We start from the raw sequence: 16,959 nt of genomic DNA on the forward strand, positions 1-16,959 counted from the left end.
TGCCATGGACAGTAAACTGCATATTATGTAATAAGCCTGAAACAATTGAACATGTATTTATCGACCGCTGGGATTCCGTATTTCATTGGGACATCCTAAAGCGAACTATTAAAAAAGAGCTCCCTATCACACCCCATGGGATTCGGTTTTTACCAGTTAAAGATCATGCAGGTGTACCTTACGACATAGTAATTGTCCTCAGCCTCCATAGTGTATGGAAAACTACCATGGCGGTGAGACATTCTGACATCAACCAGAAGACAGTATGGGAAAACTTTATTGAAGATGTTGCGTATATACAATAAATTTATAAGGCCCAACCAGCACCCCCTCAGTGGGTTGGAATCTTTGATGACTTGATTAACATGAAAAAAGTTTTGATTTTCTGTGAATTGTACCATACTGCTCTGTTTGATTTCTGAATTCAGGCAATAAAGAAAAAAAAAGTCACAGATTCGCCGCAACGGCTAAGCAATGAATGCTATAGCAATAAATTGGAATCTAACGCGAAGAACGGAAAGCAGCTCGAAATTGCCAGCGCGTCGTTCAAGCCCAAAGGACGCACGAAAAGAACGCACATAGGACGAGCGCAAGCTATCATGCGTCACAGCTAGACACTTGAAGTGCACTGCTCAAACATAAAGCAGGACGCACGAAACGAACGAACACGTACACACAGGACGAGCGCGAAGTAACTGTCACAGTTGTTACTTATTTCTGTTTGAACAGCGCGCTCCTTTCGCAAACGCGGCCGCGGCAGCGAGCTAAGTGACTTCGTAGGCTCTGTGACTTCAGCGCGGACATCGCGGGGAAAGCACAAGACATACAACCCCCCACTCAACCCCCCGGCCGCCCCCTTCTTTTCTCGAGATAAGCGCACGAAGGCGACCACACCCTGTAGGGCGAAGAGCAACGGCGTTCGCAGGAGCGGGGCGACGATCTCTAAACACGCGCGCACATCGCGCCATCTATGTGGCGACTAAAAAAGCATGATGAAGTAAATGGTGTATATAAAAAGCTCGCCGTTAGCAGGATGAAAGACGGTACTGTTGGTGGCGTAACCGTGTAACGCCGTGCGCTACAAAGCGAGAGGTCGCCGGCTCGATTCCGCGTGTCGCAAAGTTTTTCTGAATTATTTTTCTTTGTGGCTTATATATATATATATATATATACATACATATATATATATATATATATATATATATGTATATATATATATATATATATATATATATATATATATATATATATGTATATATATATATATATATATATATATATATATATATATATATATATATATAAGCGGTGCATGACGGCGGCGACGGCAAAAGTCAGCCAAGACTGTCCATATAATTGCTATCTCAATTGGCCGCGAGATCGACCTATAGGTGGCAGCCCCATCGCCGCGTTAGTGTGGAGAGGCGGTCGGAGGCGCGTATACAAATGCACACAGCGGCGCTTCGTTGTGAGCGGTTTGAGCCGATTGTCAGCGAATAAAATGCGTTTATTGCAGCTTACTGGTAATATATACGCTCTTCATTGTTGAATCGATGCACTAAGATCATCCCATGTTACTATTACTAGTGAGATAAGCGCAATCTGCCGATGAAAGGGATGCTCGCCTTGGATGACAGTCGGCGCTTACGCACTATATGACGCTTTTTGTTGTTTTCTCTGTACGTGTTTAGCTTGTGTTTTGTGTACTACGCACTGCAGTGGCACGACTGAACTACTTAAGTGTTTACTTCGATCTTGTTCATTTGTATACCAGCGCATATTCCTCTGCAATGAGTTCATTAGCACTGTTCACGCGAATACGCATATATACGCAGGTAAGCGGTTAGCGCAGGGCTTTCATCGATTGATTACGTGCACGACAATGATGCAAGAAAGGTCCGGTTATTTTATGGAACAAGTGTCTTTTTTTTTTTTCAGACGAATAATGTCCGCTGCCTTCCATCAATTTATAACGACTCCACACAAACGCTCAAGATATTGTAAAAAGAAAGGATGATGTTTTGCGTGAAATTATGCGACATAAATATAAGGCACGCCGTCGGGATTAATTTTGAACATCTGTGTCCTTCAAAGCGTATCTAAATTTAAGCACACGGGTGGTTCTGCATAAATTTCGCCCCAAGTTAAAATTGCGCGCGGCAACTCAGTTTTATCACTACCGTGTCATTCCATTGTCTGTTTTTTCTTTTCTTTTTTAAGGGACAGTTTGAGTACCGAAGTCTCAAACTTCACTTGATGGAAATATTTTGCTGTAGCGGGACCACGACCGTACAACAAAATGACATCTTAAGCACAACTAAAGCTGATCATGCACTGGAGTGCCGCGGTTATACACCTAACAACAACGCGAAAGTGCATGAGCCTCGTTTTTGTTTACCACCGAGTCGCTGAAACGCTGCATTCACACACTATTTTATATTCCTCGTGTTTGGGACTATGCCAAGCGCACTTCAGGGTGTGCTTGAACCAGAAAGCGGCACCAACACTGAAATGATTCTGGCGAACGAAGCGTACGACACCAATACACAGCCCTCTCGAAAGTCGCACTCACTTATCTATATTAGAATGCGTAGGCAGCCGAGCAAGCTCATTTGCTTCTGTACACCATGCTAGGTATACGTACGAGCAGTTAAACTCGCGCCAACATAACAGAGCAAACCGCCCTTTGAGAACGTGCAGGACATACGCGCACATGTAAACACTACGTGGCTAGCCAACGACGCAGGGAGCAATCCACACTAGGCGCGCTTCAGTCAGTAGCCGCCAGGCGTCGACTCCGCTTGATCTCGCGGCCAATAGAAAGCCTCCGTGGCGCAATTGGCTAGCGCGTTCGGCTGTTAACCGGAAGGTTGGAGGTTCGATCCCTCCCTGGGGCGTTTGCGTGTTTCTTTATTTTTTTCCTTCTTGATATTAAAAGGCTTTGAAGAGTGTGCTCAAGATGGCCGACCGCGTACGCTACAGCCGCCTCCGTGGCGCAATTGGCTAGCGCGTTCAGCTGTTAACCGGAAGGTTGGAGGTTCGATCCCTCTCGGGGGCGTTTGCGTGTTTCTTTATTTTTTCCTTCTTGATATTAATAGGTTTTGAAGAGTGTGCTCAAGATGCCGACCGCGTATGCTACAGCCACCTCCGTGGCGCACGATTCCACTTCCGGCCACGCTAGCGTACGGACGCGGAATGAAGGGCTCCGACGGAGCGGTATCAGCGGCCCCAGCGGGCCGCGGCAACAGGCCTTTTGACGCTGTTGAAGATTATCAGGTTATCCTGCCGAGCCTGCCAACAGGAAAAATTGTGCTGAACACTGTTTTTATGCACGCCGACGTAAGTGCAAGGCCATATCGAGTCGAGGATTTCAGGGACACGTTGATTCATCTTGGGATGCTCGCTGACGTTGTCACGCTGTAGGCGTATCAGATGAATCACGTCTGGGCTATCATCTTGAAAGATGCCACCGCAACGGAGAAGCTGCTCGCCGCAATGGACGTCAAGGTGAAAGACCGCAAGTGCCTTATTATTGACCCAAATGACCGTGGCGTTCGCTTCAAGATTCACTGGCTGCTTCATGGTGTGTCGGACGAAGACGTGCGAACCGCACTCTTGCCGTACGGGAAGGTCAGTGAAGTTTCTAGAGAACGTTGGCGTGCTCAAGGCGTCGCAGACAAGGGCTCAACGACTCGAATGGTGACCTTGAAGTTGAGTCCTGGAGTCAAGGTTGATGACCTTCCGCACCAAATCAAGGTGGCCGGTGAGTTTGCACTGATTGTTGTACCAGGCAGAGCCCCACTTTGCCTTCGTTGTAAATCTAGTGGACACATCCGTAGGGAATGCCAGGTGCCACGTTGCACTATTTGCCATCGCTATGGCCATGAGGCAACCCAATATGCGAAAAGTTACGCAAGCGCCGCTGGCTCCCTGAGAGGCGTGGATACTTCAGTGCACCTTATGGACGAAGCGGATGCAGAAGAAACAGCGGCAGCAGTGGGACGCGAAGCCCCACCCACCGTTAAACCTTCCGAGTCGACCTCAGTAGAAGCGGCGGAGAAAAGCAAGGCATCTACCGAGCAGTGGCCAGCGCTGACGGAGGCTGCTGATGCGAAGGTCCGCAAAAATAACGACCTTTGCGCTACACCGGATGACAACGACGGGGACAAGCCCGCGGACATGGACATTTCGGAGGTTTCGACTTCCAGTCCGTCAGCCAAGCGGGCTCATGAGGACACTGGCGAGGCAACAACGAACGACGACGGTGAAGGACAACCCCCGAGTAAGACGGCCCCCATTCGACGGCCCTCTTATCGACCTCGACCGAATCTGTCCACCAGCAAATCGGTGGCGGCAACTCCGCCACCTGCGCCGACGTAATGCTAACGGCGCCATGGCTCAACGGCCTGGCATGCCCTTTTTTCCTGAGGTAAGCGCCAAGTTCCCAGCCTCTCTTTGATATCGCAATGATCTTCCTTGCTGAATCACTACGCATCGCGACGCTTAACGTACGAGGCCTTGCGTCAAAAAGAAAGCAGAGTCAGGTGTACCGTTTGGTGACCGCGAATGACCTCGACGTTGTAGCGATACAAGAGACTAAAGTAGATGGTAAAGCAGAGACTGGGAACATGGTGCGGCGCTTCACGTCGCTCTATGATACCGTGGTTAGTCATGCTGTAGGAACATCGGCGGGCTGTTGCCTACTGCTGCGCCGTAGCTTGTGCCTATCGAGACGGGTAATAATTTGTTGTGACGAGCGTTTGATTGTCTATGATTTCCTTCTTGAGAATAAGGAGTGGCGTATTATTTGCCTATATGCACCCAATAATGTAGAAGAAAGACGCTCGTTTTTTGAGCATGTTTGCCAATTCTGCGAATGCCAGAAGCTAGTCATTATTATCGGCGACTTCAACTGCGTACTATCTGCAGCAGATAAAACTAGCAGGAAGAATTTTAATGATGCAAGCACCAAAGCTCTTCGAGAAATAGTGAATGATTTCTGCATTGAAGATGTAGGAAAATGTTTAGAAGGTGCACGTGCTGTACAATTAACTCATTACCAAGGATCGAGCCATGCCCGACTAGACAGAGCGTACGTGTCTCTGGATATTTTACCATTTTGTCAGCAGTACCATGTTATGCCGGTCTGTTTCAGTGATCATTGCCTGGTTAAATTTACTATTGCTAATCGGGCGGAAACGCGAAATAAATTTCAATGGGAATTATGGAAATTGAATAGCAAGCTGCTCAAAGACGAGGTCTTTGTGAAGGAAGCAATTGCAATACTTAAGACACTGAATATGGAAAGTAAATTGCTCATGGGGGAAATGTGGGAAGTTTTTTAAAAATCATATTAAAATGAAAGCACTGGAACGATCCAGCGCCGTCGCTAGAGAGGCAAGAGCTCAGGAAAACAGACTGCGTTCGAACCTTCAGATGCTTATCAATCAAGAAACCCGCAGACCTGGCGAATTCATCGAGGATATCAAGACTATAAAACGCAAGCTAGAATTTATCGACATCGAGCGATACCGCGGTGCTTTAGTTCGAGCAAGAGCTGAGAGGCTGATAAGCGGGGAAACGCCGACGAAAAGAGCGTTGGGTGCGGAAAAGTTACATGCGCAAAAGAAACAAATACTAGAAATTGAACGTGAAGGCGTAATCACTAAAGAAACTAACGAAATAGTTAAAACGTTTTCGGAGTACTATAGTGCATTGTTCGCTAGAAGCGTGGTTGACATCGAACTTTTCAAAAGCGAGTTCCTTGCCTTGATAGCACGGCTGGACAACGAAACGAAAGAACTCTTGGAGCAGCCTATCACCGTTGACGAGGTGAACTGTGCGATAGAGAGCATGACTTGTGGAAAGTCGCCGGGCCCGGATGGCCTTGGTGCTTCGTTTTATAAAGCTTTCAAGAACGCCCTGTCGCCGATTCTAACCAATATTTACAATGAAGCTTACGAAACAAAGTTTATACCCCCGTCCTTCTCTACAGCGCACACCATACTAGTACATAAATCTGACGATCCCGTAAAATTACGTAACGTAGCTGCTTAGCGGCCTATCAGCTTAACTAATAGTGATTATAAAATTTTCATGTAAGTTTTAGCTCAAAGACCGCAAACTGTAATAACAGAGATAGTAGGGCCACACCAGACGTGTGGCATCAAAGGACGTTCGATTAAAACGAATACAAGCATCGCCCGTTCTATCCTGGAATGCTGTGATGTGACAGGTGCTGGAGTTGCTATGCTACAGATAGACTTCGAAAAAGCTTTTGATAGGGTTCCGCATGACGTTCTGTTCTGCGTGCTAGACCATGTCAATGAAGGCCATGTTATTAGAGATGGAATCGCAATGACGTACAGGTCGTGCACTACGCAGTTGATAGTGAATACAGTGGTCAGTGAGCGTATACCAGTGCCACGATCTCTGCGTCAAGGGTGCCCTCCTTCAGCATTACTTTTTGTTCTGTATGTTGAATCATTTTGCCAGTGCATTATAAAGAGCGAACAGATACATGGTTTTAAATTACAACAAGTAGAGGTGCGTTTGTTGGCCTACGCCGATGATACTGCCACATTTTGTACAGACTACGACAGCATTCTGCATGTTGCTAAAACGGTCAAGTCCTTTTGTATTGTAAGTGGAAGCGCTGTGAACTGGGGGAAGTGTCTCAGGTTCTTGCACGGTAAATGGCCGTCTACCCCAGACACGTTCGCCAACTTAAGGTTTGTTACCACTCCCGTTAAGTATTTGGGTGTGCCGCTGAGCAATTACATTGACAGTGAACCACATTGGCATGATGAGATCGATAAACTACGAGAAAAAGCCAATAACTGGAACTGATGGAACCTGTCAGTCTTCGCTAAAGCTACAGTATGTAACTTATTCTTCATAAGTAAACTGTGGTATGTCATGCAAGTGATTCATTGTTCGAGAATGAATGTCCAAAAGCTCCACCGCATATTCGCAGTGTGTATTTGGGGCTCCACGTGGGAACGAGCTAGCAGAACAAATCTGTTTATGCGAGTCCGTAATGGTGGGATTGGTTTAAGCCATTTGTACTTGCGCCAAGTAGTCAATCGTTTTATGTTCTTAAGGGATGTGGAACACCCCTTCCTGCGGACAATGTGCCAGCTGCGATTAAGTCAGGCCTTACCTGACTTCGTTGTTTCGACAGAACACGTGCACGGAAGCATTCGCGGTTTCCTTAAAGAAGTAGATATGTCTGCGCGCTTTTTGTTCACTCGTTTTTCGTTGAGCTATTTAAGTGATGTAAGTAGGAAAAAGTTATACAGAGACGTGCGTGAAATGGTGCTACCTATGCCACTGTACAGAACTCAGTACAGTACAACAAAGGGAAAAGATGTTTTCAAGCGTGTAAAAAGAATGCCTGTGCCAGCAGGTGTGAAAACTTTCTTCTTTCGTTTACACACTGGCATGCTGACTGTGAAGACATGGATGGCCGAAAGGGGATTTTTCTGACCCTGGGGCGTGCAGTGTGAAATATGTAAAAGAGATGAAACAATTGATCACGTGTTTTTAGAATGTTGGGATGCAGTGTTTCTGTGGGATATACTGCAGAGAACACTTAAGAAAGATTTTCCCCTGCACCCCCAAGGAATCAGGTTTTTGGCAATAGACAGTGAAGGTGGCGTACCCTGTGACTTGATTATGCTATTTGTACTGCACAGTGTCTGGAGGTCAGGGTGTCGGAACGGAACGAAAACCGAAAACGAAAAACGAAAAAAAAAAAAAACGATATTTTTGAGCGGAACGAAAACGTAACCGAAACTTTATATATTTCGTTCCGGAGTGAAACCGAAATTTTTTCAATCGTTTTTCGGTTTACGAGAAAACTTCGCGATCCGGAACAACTGAGCTCGTGCAATGTGAGCATATCTCAGGGTATAGTATTAGCGCGTACCTCAGGCAGGAATTCCAAAGCAAAGATATGTTGAAATTGGGCGAAAAACGAAAACAGTGGCAACCAGAGATGTCTATATTAACGCAAGTGGACTTTTGCGCACCTGTAACGCAGGCCAAAGTGGAGAGGGCATTGTCGGCGCTGAAGTTTGTTACAGCGAAAGCTATTATGCGATCACAACAGCCGATTTTTGCGCCATAGTTGTCCGCCGCCGCCGGAGTCCGTGACTGTTATCGCGTGAAATAAGAAAAAAAAATGAATGAGAAACAAATTTCTAGGGTCGGATGGGATTTTAACCCGCGCCCTCTGCGTGGCAGTATAAGGTCTTTCACCACAATGTCACGCTGGTGCTTGTAACTCCTTCGCAAAGATACTCTATACAGGCGTCATGTCGGGCAAGGAATCGTGTTAACCCTTTCAGCCCTGAATTTTTTATTTTGGTCAGGGACTTTTTTTCTGCGTGTTTTCCTAATAGTTATGACCTCAGAAGACCACAAACGAAAAATTCAGCCAGTGGTGCAAGTATTAATGGATTTACAGACATGACATCAGATTAGGTCATCAGGGCTCAGCGGTTGTGAAATGAGAAAAATAGCATCTTTTTTCCGGCTATTCACTAGAGTACACAAAATGTGAACCACGTCTCATTTTTCAGTGTGAAACTCATTAAAACAGCCTCGGTATGTTGACCCGCAAATGGAGCTTACTCGCCTCAGCTGACCCGCCTCGGCATCACCCACGATGTAGATGTAGATGTAGATCCTGTTCTGCTGGCTCACACCCACTCAGGGGGATTGGCCAAGAATCGGGTAGCTTAAAAAAATTATTTAAGATCTAGTGATACTTCGGTCAAGCTTCTTCTTCGCGGCTTCTAGCTCCGCAAGCATGTCACCATTTTGGTGTCAATGGCAGTGGGGATCATTGGAGAAGTATTCCCCCAAGAATGGGCAGTTTTGGTTTCATTTCCGAGTTGCTAGGGGAAATGTTTTGTGATGGTGCCAATTGACACCGCCAGGGCCGAAAGGGTTAAATATGTAATATAGCGTGGCAGAAGAGTGAAATAACAACCAGTCATCACACAATGCTAACAGCGCTAAGTGTGTGGTTTAGTGCTTTCCACCAGTGTTGCGGAGTTGCCACTCCAGAAGTGAAGTGACTCCGAAACCATTCTACATTTTCCCGACCCCGGAATGGAATGGGGACAACGCTTGGAGGAATGCAATGGGAATGGAATTAAGCGCCTTTTACACGCAATTGAATGGGAATGGAATTACGTCTTTTTACAAAAATAGAGCACGTTTTCGTCTACCTGCTGTTTTTCAAACTTCAAACACTAGTAAGTCAGCCTCGAATTTAACAATAAAGCAGTATTTTTAAAATGGCTTGGCTGATTACAAGCACGGTACATTTATAAGCAACGCGCCTACTAAAAAGAGAGACATAAGTTAGTGTACAAACAAATGCATATCCCAGCAGATACTGAAGAGAGAAACAAACTATACCCCTGCGCGTTGGTTCGCATTGATGCCCCCACACGAAAGTGGCGAATACTCTATGCACAGCCTGATCTTTATCTCACGAGCAGTTTAGTACCTGTCACACGTAAATAACCTTTGCGACAAGGAAGAGACTGCATACCTGCGCACAGACGAACACAAAGTTCTCCTCACCCCATCCATGTTTGCGAGGCGCGCTTGACAACCATCAGTGCTGACGAGCAGTGTGGCCCAGTGAGTGTTCCGTATTCGATGCAAAGGCACAAGGTGCCCGAGCGGTGCACTGTTACAACTAATACCAGCAGATCTAGAGGGTTTTGTTCCCCATTAGCCAAATCTTAGTTTCTCCATATTCACGACCGCTCCAGACGCGTGGTAAAACTGCTTAGTCTTCTTGAATACTACTTTTTTTCAGCATAAAAATACGCTATGTCGTCATTTTAGCATTACCACATTTAAGCTTAAACATTATTAAAATATCACCATTCGTTAAAACATTCTGACCATGCAAATACTATAGGTAGCGGAAGAACTGCCCCTATGAGAATTAGTACAGTGGTTGTACTGCACGAGATGTCACCAAGCTACTATCCCTCGACCTTGGTAATGTGTTTTGCGTACTTTTGCAGTTCTTAATGCATCTGATGGCATCAGCTTTATGGGGCGTTCATTCTTAACTCTATAAAACTATCAAGATGCATTTCCTACTTTGAGGAATTACAGGAATGGAATTGAACTGCACGGCCATTCCCGGAGTGGGAATGGGATAAGTTTTTTCATTCCGAGGAATCGAAAGGAATGGAATAGCGGCAAGTCCTAATTCCCCGGAATGGAACAGGAATGATATGAAGGCTCCCATTCCGCAACACTGCTTCCCACCCACTGCAAAGTGCTCAGCCATAATTCCTCATCGTCATTAGCCACAGCACAAAGTGCACATGCCTTACAGATGTGTAGTGGGTACCACGATTGTCTGAAAAATGACGAAAAATTGCATAGTGGGAACTTCGCTACTTCAGAAAAATTACCATGATTTATGGCGTAGTGAGTACCTTGCATGTGTACTTGTATTAGTTGCCCCAAGCCCCGCCACGGTGGTTTAGTGCCGCGGCGGCTGCATTTTCGATGGAGGCGAAAATGTTTGAGGCCCGTGTACTTAGATTTAGGTGCACGTTAAAGAACCCCAGGTGGTCAAAATTTCCGGAGCCCTCCACTACGACGTCTCTCATAATCATATTGTGGTTTTGGGACGTTAAACCCCAAATATTATTATTATTAGTTGCCCCAAGAGACTCTACAACGGGTTCTACAAAGTCCGCTCTTCCAGCTTTCGCCGTGACTGCGCTGCGTGTTCCGCGCAGGCCTGGCGTTACTTTTATCAGAACAGTGGTCTCGGACATCATAGAATACACTCAGTGACGTGCTGCTTCTGAGATCGTGCTCACTCCCTTGACACAAAGCACTGAGCCCACTAAAAAAATAGCATTTGTCTTTTGAGAAAATAAATAAGTACTATTACTTTGAAATTAATACTGCTTTGTGAAAGGTGGTAGGAATTCGTGGTAGAGTTGCTTCCGCTCCTCTGAAGAACGTGTTTTACCCTTGTCCCACTTTCCAAAGAGGAGGGCAAGTAACTACATCACAAATCCAATGTTTTTTTTTTGTATTACCTTAACTTCACATTTTTGCGTAAAAAACATTACGAACCGTTACGGAACATTTTTTTTTTCGTTCCGGAACAGAAACGGAACGGAACTTTTTGCGGTGGAACGAAACAAAAACCGAAACGAAAAACATTTCGCTGGAGGTGCCCTGTGGCAGTGCGAAATGTCGATGTTGGAGCAATATCGGCAAGTGAATATTTTAAGGAAAGCCTTCACAGATTTGTGGAAGAGCAGAAGTCTCAACCCAACGTACCGGAATGGTTGCCGCAAGTAGAACTGTTGTTGATTTAGCGCTAATTTTAGTACCACGTTCTCTAAGACCAGAGAAAGTTTTTAACTATTCACCCTTTGTTATATTATTGTATTGTTAACCAATCTGTATGTACTGAAACTGGAAATGAAAAAAAAAAAAAGCCTCTGTGGCGCAATTGGCTAGCGCGTTCGGCTGTTAACCGGAAGATTGGAGGTTCGATCCCTCCCGGCGACGTTGTTCTGTTTCTCTTTTTTCCCCTTCTTTTTAATAATAGCTTTTGAAGAGTGTGATCAACTTGTCGACACAGTATGCGACCGCCGCCTCCGTGGCGCAATTGGCTAGCGCGTTCGGCTGTTAACCGAAAGGTTGGAGGTTCGATCCCTCCCGGGGGCGTTGTTCTGTTTCTCGTTTTTCCCCTTCTTTTGAATAATAGCTTTTGAAGAGTGTGCTCAAGTTGTCGAGACAGTATGCGACCGCCGCCTCCGTGGCGCAATTGGCTAGCGCGTTCGGCTGTTAACCGAAAGGTTGGAGGTTCGATCCCTCCCGGGGGCGTTGTTCTGTTTCTCCTTTTTCCCCCCTTCTTTTTAATAATAGCTTTTGAAGAGTGTGCTCAAGTTGTCGACACAGTATGCGACCGCCGCCTCCGTGGCGCAATTGGCTAGCGCGTTCGGCTGTTAACCGAAAGGTTGGAGATTCGATCCCTCCCGGCGACGTTGTTCTGTTTCTCTTTTTTCCCCTTCTTTTTAATAATAGCTTTTGAAGAGTGTGCTCAAGTTGTCGACACAGTATGCGACCGCCGCCTCCGTGGCGCAATTGGCTAGCGCGTTCGGCTGTTAACCGAAAGGTTGGAGGTTCGATCCCTCCCGGAGGCGTTGTTCTGTTTCTCGTTTTTCCCCTTCTTTTGAATAATAGCTTTTGAAGAGTGTGCTCAAGTTGTCGAGACAGTATGCGACCGCCGCCTCCGTGGCGCAATTGGCTACCGCGCTCGGCTGTTAACCGAAAGGTTGGAGGTTCGATCCCTCCCGGGGGCGTTGTTCTGTTTCTCTTTTTTCCCCCTTCTTTTTAATAATAGCTTTTGAAGAGTGTGCTCAAGTTGTCGACACAGTATGCGACCGCCGCCTCCGTGGCGCAATTGGCTAGCGCGTTCGGCTGTTAACCGAAAGGTTGGAGGTTCGATCCCTCCCGGGGGCGTTGTTCTGTTTCTCTTTTTTCCCCTTCTTTTTAATAATAGCTTTTGAAGAGTGTGCTCAAGTTGTCGACACAGTATGCGACCGCCGCCTCCGTGGCGCAATTGGCTAGCGTGTTCGGCTGTTAACCGAAAGGTTGGAGGTTCGATCCCTCCCGGGGGCGTTGTTCTGTTTCTCTTTTTTCCCCTTCTTTTTAATAATAGCTTTTGAAGAGTGTGCTCAAGTTGTCGACACAGTATGCGACCGCCGCCTCCGTGGCGCAATTGGCTAGCGCGATCGGCTGTTAACCGAGAGGTTGGAGGTTCGATCCCTCCCGGGGCGTTGTTCTGTTTCTCTTTTCCCCCCCTTCTTTTAATAATAGCTTTTGAAGAGTGTGCTCAAGTTGTCGACACAGTATGCGACCGCCGCCTCCGTGGCGCAATTGGCTAGCGCGTTCGGCTGTTAACCGAAAGGTTGGAGGTTCGATCCCTCCCGGGGGCGTTGTTCTGTTTCTCTTTTTCCCCCTTCTTTTTAATAATAGCTTTTGAAGAGTGTGCTCAAGTTGTCGACACAGTATGCGACCGCCGCCTCCGTGGCGCAATTGGCTAGCGCGTTCGGCTGTTAACCGAAAGGTTGGAGGTTCGATCCCTCCCGGGGGCGTTGTTCTGTTTCTCTTTTTCCCCCCCTTCTTTTTAATAATAGCTTTTGAAGAGTGTGCTCAAGTTGTCGACACAGTATGCGACCGCCGCCTCCGTGGCGCAATTGGCTAGCGCGTTCGGCTGTTAACCGAAAGGTTGGAGGTTCGATCCCTCCCGGGGGCGTTGTTCTGTTTCTCTTTTTCCCCCTTCTTTTTAATAATAGGTTTTGAAGAGTGTGCTCAAGTTGTCGACACAGTATACGACCGCCGCCTCCGTGGCGCAATTGGCTAGCGCGTTCGGCTGTTAACCGAGAGGTTGGAGGTTCGATCCCTCCCGGGGGCGTTGTTCTGTTTCTCTTTTTCCCCCTTCTTTTAATAAGAGCTTTTGAGGAGTGTGCTCAAGTTGTCGACACAGTATGCGACCGCCGCCTCCGTGGCGCAATTGGCTAGCGCGTTCGGCTGTTAACCGAAAGGTTGGAGGTTCGATCCCTCCCGGGGGCGTTGTTCTGTTTCTCTTTTTTCCCCCTTCTTTTATAATAGCTTTTGAAGAGTGTGCTCAAGTTGTCGACACAGTATGCGACCGCCGCCTCCGTGGCGCAATTGGCTAACGCGTTCGGCTGTTAACCGAAAGGTTGGAGGTTCGATCCCTCCCGGGGGCGTTGTTCTGTTTCTCTTTTTCCCCCCCTTCTTTTTAATAATAGCTTTTGAAGAGTGTGCTCAAGTTGTCGACACAGTATGCGACCGCCGCCTCCGTGGCGCAATTGGCTAGCGCGTTCGGCTGTTAACCGAAAGGTTGGAGGTTCGATCCCTCCCGGGGGCGTTGTTCTGTTTCTCTTTTTTCCCCCTTCTTTTTATAATAGGTTTTGAAGAGTGTGCTCAAGTCGTCGACACAGTATACGACCGCCGCCTCCGTGGCGCAATTGATTCCACTTCGGCCACCGTAGTGAACGGACGCGGAATGTTGTGCTCCTCGAAAGGGGCGGTTTCAGCGGCCCAGCGCGGGTCGCGGCATCAGGTTTAACGATACGAAGACGACACGGACTACCAGATTATATTGCCCAGTTGCCTACAGGTTGACCGTAACACCACTGTCTTTTTGCACGCGGACGTGAAAGCGAGGCCATATCGAGTCGAGCATTTCCGTGATTCTTTAGACCGTTTGCAGTTAATGCCGGAAGTGGTGGCTCTAGAGCCTATCAAATGAATCACGTATGGGCGATTACCTTCAAGGACGAGAGTGCTAAAAAGAAGATATTATCGACCGCAGCATTCACAGTCAAGGATCACAGGTGTGTTGTGATAGATCCCAGCAATCAAGACGTCAGGATGAAGCTGTACTGGCTTTTGCACACCACACCAGACGAGGACGTAAGAAGCGCCCTGGCGCCTTACGGTACCGTAAGCGAAATTTCACGGGAGAAATGGCGTGTGCAAGGCTGTGCTGACAAAGGATCTCACACTCGCGTCTGGCCCCTTCGCTTGAAGGCAGGATACACTGTGGAAGACCTGCCGCATCAGCTCCGCGTCGGGGAGGACCACGCACTCGTGCACGTTCCTGGCAGACCACCGCTCTGCCTCCGGTGCCGCGGCACCGGACACATAAGGCGCGAGTGCCGAGTACCACGCTGTGGGCTCTGTCGTCGCTATGGCCACGACGAGACCCAGTGCGTGCGTAGCTACGCCAATGTGACAGGGTCTGGACGAAACGACGCCGTTGACGAGCACCTCATGGACCAGGCTGACGCGGAGGCGACCGTGTCGGGGGGTGGAGACTCAGCGAAACCTGATAGCGAGCCACAGACGGAACTTTCTGAAAAGAACGTGGGCCGTCAAGACGACGACGCGGCCGCACCCGCCTATGACACGAAGAAAATTGCAGACGCTGACACGGACACCAACAAGACAAGTACTACCGCGAGCACCGCAACTAACAGAGAAGAAAGCCATCAGGAAAGCACCGACATGGATTGCGACCAAAAGACGGTCGTAAAGAGACCGCGTGAACAAACCGAGGAAGACGGCACACCAGACGGAGGCTGCGCAAAAGAACCACTCCCGAAAACGCCGGTTTTCAGGCGACTTCCAATGAAATTCAAACCCAAGGTGCCGCTAGACAAGAGGACGGCACCGCCAGCAGACCCGCCTTAGCGGGGATGCTGACTGCAGACTTCGCGACAGAGCCTGGAACGGACGGGCAGCACAGTGAACTCTGAAAATGTGTGCTGCTAGAGGAGACGCTTGGTCTTCGCCTGAAAAGACGACCACCTGACGTGGAGAGTCCGTTGGCCGCAAGTCTTCTTCCTGACGTGATGGGCCCTTCAAACGTGTGAGTTCTGACCCCCTGCAGTCGGCATTAACGAATTCTGCTGTGGCCCTGAAAGTAGCCACCTTAATATTCGCGGATTAACTTCTCAAAAACGACAAGCGCAGTTAAAACGAATACTGACTGATAATGACATTGATATTCTAGCGGTGCAAGAATAAAAAATTGACAGCGAAGAACTAACTGAACGGCTGGCGAATAATTACAAAACAAACTATAACATATGTGTGTCATGCCAATGGCAGGTCTGGGGTGTCTGTTATTTTTAAAACAGTCTATGGGTATTAGTGAGGAAAAAGTCATTACTTCCGATAATGGGCGACTTGTACTTTGCGATTTTACTTTTTGTAAAAAAAATGGCGAATAATTTGTGTGTACGCGCCTAATATAGCTTGTGAAAGAAAATGTTTTTTTGACTACGTAGACACTTTTCTAAGATGCGATCGTGTTGTTGTGTTGCTCGGTGATTTCAACTGTGTGTGCATGCCCGAAGACAGTGTGAAAATGTTCCAATACGCGACAAAAGTGCATTACAGCTTGCTGCAATAACTGATGATATGGCTTGGTAGATGTAGGGTATGTATTCCGTGGCAGTCATGTGCAGTTTACACATTACCAGCAGCAAAGTCACGCCAGACTGGATAGAATGTATATATCTGGATGTATTGTACCTCTGTGCACAAACTATGCCGTGAAAAACCTTAGTTTCACTGATCACTCTCTCGTAACGATCGAATTGGCAAGAAAAGAAAAACTACGAAGTTTAACTGGGATTTGATGGAAGTTGAAATGAAAAACTCTTGGAGGACGAGATGTTTGTGAAAGTAGTAGGCAAGAAAGCTGAAGATGCCATTCGTAATGGAAGCACAAGTTACATAAGCGTCTGGGAGCAATTTAAAATGAAGTTAAAATGTACGCAATTGAAAGGTCAAGTGTCCAGATACAAGGAAAAGCAAAAAGAAAAAGAGCTGCAGAGCACACTGGAAATATCTACTGAATGCAGATAGCACTATTCCCGGATTGTTTAGCAAAGAAAAAATTGGCCGCGTATCTGCGTGCTTCGCTGCAAATGTCGTCTAAAGACGATAGAAGAGCGCTGCGTGAGATATGGACGCCATCTGGCAATACGTCGGGAAACATGAGTGCTGTGTTTGCGGGCTGGTAGTCCGGCGCAGCGGCAGGCGAAGACAGGCGGTGACCAACGCGACCGGTTGGGGACGCCGGCCAGCCCGAACACGCTATTTGGCGCGATGCGCCGATGAGAAGAAACGTCCGTACTCAACGAGTACTCTCCACAAACTCTCTTACTTACACGTCGCCTGGGTAAAACAGGAATGCAGACCGCGCCCCCTGTCATTCGTACAATGCAATACTGAACCGAAACACACATGAGCTTGTGCAGAGGGCACGGAGGAAGACAAATTCAGCGCAGACGCATTTTCAGCGCACCTTAAGAAACTAGGGTTGTAACATTGTAGGGCGAGTAGGGC

The 16,959-nt window shown here is 47.4% G+C and overlaps 15 non-coding genes across 15 annotated transcripts; all 15 read left to right on the top strand.

Moving 5' to 3' along the window:
* Nucleotides 1–2,823: 2,823 nt before the first annotated feature.
* Trnan-guu (transfer RNA asparagine (anticodon GUU)) lies at nt 2,824–2,897 on the top strand. The gene has a single exon. It is a non-coding gene; the product is annotated as a tRNA-Asn (tRNA).
* Nucleotides 2,898–2,984: 87 nt separating this feature from the next.
* On the top strand, nt 2,985–3,058 carry Trnan-guu (transfer RNA asparagine (anticodon GUU)). The gene has a single exon. It is a non-coding gene; the product is annotated as a tRNA-Asn (tRNA).
* Nucleotides 3,059–11,662: 8,604 nt separating this feature from the next.
* Nucleotides 11,663–11,736, top strand: Trnan-guu (transfer RNA asparagine (anticodon GUU)). Its single transcript has one exon. It is a non-coding gene; the product is annotated as a tRNA-Asn (tRNA).
* An 85-nt stretch (nt 11,737–11,821) lies between these two features.
* On the top strand, nt 11,822–11,895 carry Trnan-guu (transfer RNA asparagine (anticodon GUU)). The gene has a single exon. It is a non-coding gene; the product is annotated as a tRNA-Asn (tRNA).
* Nucleotides 11,896–12,141: 246 nt separating this feature from the next.
* On the top strand, nt 12,142–12,215 carry Trnan-guu (transfer RNA asparagine (anticodon GUU)). Its single transcript has one exon. It is a non-coding gene; the product is annotated as a tRNA-Asn (tRNA).
* Nucleotides 12,216–12,300: 85 nt separating this feature from the next.
* Trnan-guu (transfer RNA asparagine (anticodon GUU)) lies at nt 12,301–12,374 on the top strand. Its single transcript has one exon. It is a non-coding gene; the product is annotated as a tRNA-Asn (tRNA).
* An 86-nt stretch (nt 12,375–12,460) lies between these two features.
* On the top strand, nt 12,461–12,534 carry Trnan-guu (transfer RNA asparagine (anticodon GUU)). Its single transcript has one exon. It is a non-coding gene; the product is annotated as a tRNA-Asn (tRNA).
* An 85-nt stretch (nt 12,535–12,619) lies between these two features.
* Trnan-guu (transfer RNA asparagine (anticodon GUU)) lies at nt 12,620–12,693 on the top strand. The gene has a single exon. It is a non-coding gene; the product is annotated as a tRNA-Asn (tRNA).
* A 243-nt stretch (nt 12,694–12,936) lies between these two features.
* On the top strand, nt 12,937–13,010 carry Trnan-guu (transfer RNA asparagine (anticodon GUU)). Its single transcript has one exon. It is a non-coding gene; the product is annotated as a tRNA-Asn (tRNA).
* An 85-nt stretch (nt 13,011–13,095) lies between these two features.
* On the top strand, nt 13,096–13,169 carry Trnan-guu (transfer RNA asparagine (anticodon GUU)). The gene has a single exon. It is a non-coding gene; the product is annotated as a tRNA-Asn (tRNA).
* Nucleotides 13,170–13,256: 87 nt separating this feature from the next.
* Nucleotides 13,257–13,330, top strand: Trnan-guu (transfer RNA asparagine (anticodon GUU)). The gene has a single exon. It is a non-coding gene; the product is annotated as a tRNA-Asn (tRNA).
* Nucleotides 13,331–13,415: 85 nt separating this feature from the next.
* Trnan-guu (transfer RNA asparagine (anticodon GUU)) lies at nt 13,416–13,489 on the top strand. The gene has a single exon. It is a non-coding gene; the product is annotated as a tRNA-Asn (tRNA).
* Nucleotides 13,490–13,573: 84 nt separating this feature from the next.
* Nucleotides 13,574–13,647, top strand: Trnan-guu (transfer RNA asparagine (anticodon GUU)). Its single transcript has one exon. It is a non-coding gene; the product is annotated as a tRNA-Asn (tRNA).
* Nucleotides 13,648–13,731: 84 nt separating this feature from the next.
* Trnan-guu (transfer RNA asparagine (anticodon GUU)) lies at nt 13,732–13,805 on the top strand. The gene has a single exon. It is a non-coding gene; the product is annotated as a tRNA-Asn (tRNA).
* An 87-nt stretch (nt 13,806–13,892) lies between these two features.
* On the top strand, nt 13,893–13,966 carry Trnan-guu (transfer RNA asparagine (anticodon GUU)). Its single transcript has one exon. It is a non-coding gene; the product is annotated as a tRNA-Asn (tRNA).
* Nucleotides 13,967–16,959: the final 2,993 nt, after the last annotated feature.

The sequence above is a fragment of the Rhipicephalus sanguineus genome, chromosome 1, assembly GCF_013339695.2.
Source record: "Rhipicephalus sanguineus isolate Rsan-2018 chromosome 1, BIME_Rsan_1.4, whole genome shotgun sequence".
In the NCBI taxonomy this organism is placed as follows: Eukaryota; Metazoa; Arthropoda; class Arachnida; order Ixodida; family Ixodidae; genus Rhipicephalus; species Rhipicephalus sanguineus.